Genomic DNA, 1,368 nt, shown 5'->3' on the forward strand with positions numbered 1-1,368 from the left:
AAATAACTTCATAAGCTCCTTCAATAAATCACACTGCGAATTGGTGTAGGTTGTTTGTTTTGGTTAATCCTAGGGCTGAGGACATGTTGCATTGACTTTTTTTGTTTGTTTATTGATCCACTGACTTGCCCAGAGAGCCGGAGGGAGGGAGACAGACAGAAACTCATATGAGAGACATCAAAATGGCTGTCTCTGGCTGAATTCCCGCTCACGTCCTTGGCCTAAGTGCGGCAACCGCAGGTATATGTCATACAATTGCAATCAAACCGGGTTCCCTTCGCGGCTGGCGGCAAAAGCACTATCGCAGTGACACGCATGGGACCTAGTAGTTCGAGCTATAACTCACCCTGTTAAGGCAAATTCTTGAAGACTACGACGCCCAGCCGAGCCCGAGAGCGAAAGAGCCCACCCGGAATCCCTACCCCTTCCCCCTCCTTCGCGAAGCCCCCCTCCCTGTTTCTCAGCCCCCTCCCCCCTATATCCCATGGAGCTCAATCCTGGCCAATTCCAACGTATACACGCAGCACCGAATTGGCCCCGGGAAGTGGGGAGAGCGCCCCCAGTACTCAGCAGCAAACTTAGCACGCGACGCGGCCCCCTTCTTCCCACGCCGGCTCCCCCCACCCTCAGTGCAGCCCCGCTTCCCCTCCCCCGCTTTCCGCGCGCCTGGGAGCCCCGAAAAGCCATGCACCCGGGGGGTGGGGAGCAGGCAGTTGGCGCACAAGCCCATGCACTTCGCCCCCAATTCCACCTCCCAGGAGGCGCCCCCTCCCCGGGCTCGGGATCCAGAGCGCCTCCAGCCTCCCGGCAGCTGCAAACCACCCCCTCCTCTGAAACTTGCGGGACGTCCCTGGCTCCCCGGGTCTCCCCTTCCCGAGAGAGCACGGGTGGGCGCAGAGCCCCCGGTTCGTCCTCGCACTGCACCCTGTGCTGGGGACCGCGCCGGGCGCTGACTTACCTCGCGGGGCCGGGCCGGGGCCGGGGCTGGGCCGGGGCGCGCGGGACCGGGGCCCGGAGTTGGGACTGGGCTCCTCACCCGCTCGCCTCCGGGGTCTGCGTCTCGCTCTTCCCCTCGCTCGCCCTCCCCTCGTCTCTCCCTCGCTCCGGCGGCGGCGGCGGCGGCGTCACTGCCCCTACAGTAACTGTACAGTACAGCCAAAGCCCCGTATGATGCTCGCGACTCCCTTCCTGGTTTCTCCGAGGGCAAGAGGGGTCCTCCCTTGTCTTAAAGGTGCCGCAGCCGCCGGCCCCCCCCCCCCCCGCCCAGCCCGGCCCCCCCACACCCCGGCCATGGGGGGCCAAAAAAGGCCGCGAGGGCCCCTCTTGGGAAGGCCTCTGCCCTCCCGTGGGGGGTTCCCCCGCTCTCCC

Source organism: Myotis lucifugus, unplaced genomic scaffold, assembly GCF_000147115.1.
Source record: "Myotis lucifugus unplaced genomic scaffold, Myoluc2.0 scaffold_734, whole genome shotgun sequence".
NCBI lineage: Eukaryota > Metazoa > Chordata > Mammalia > Chiroptera > Vespertilionidae > Myotis > Myotis lucifugus.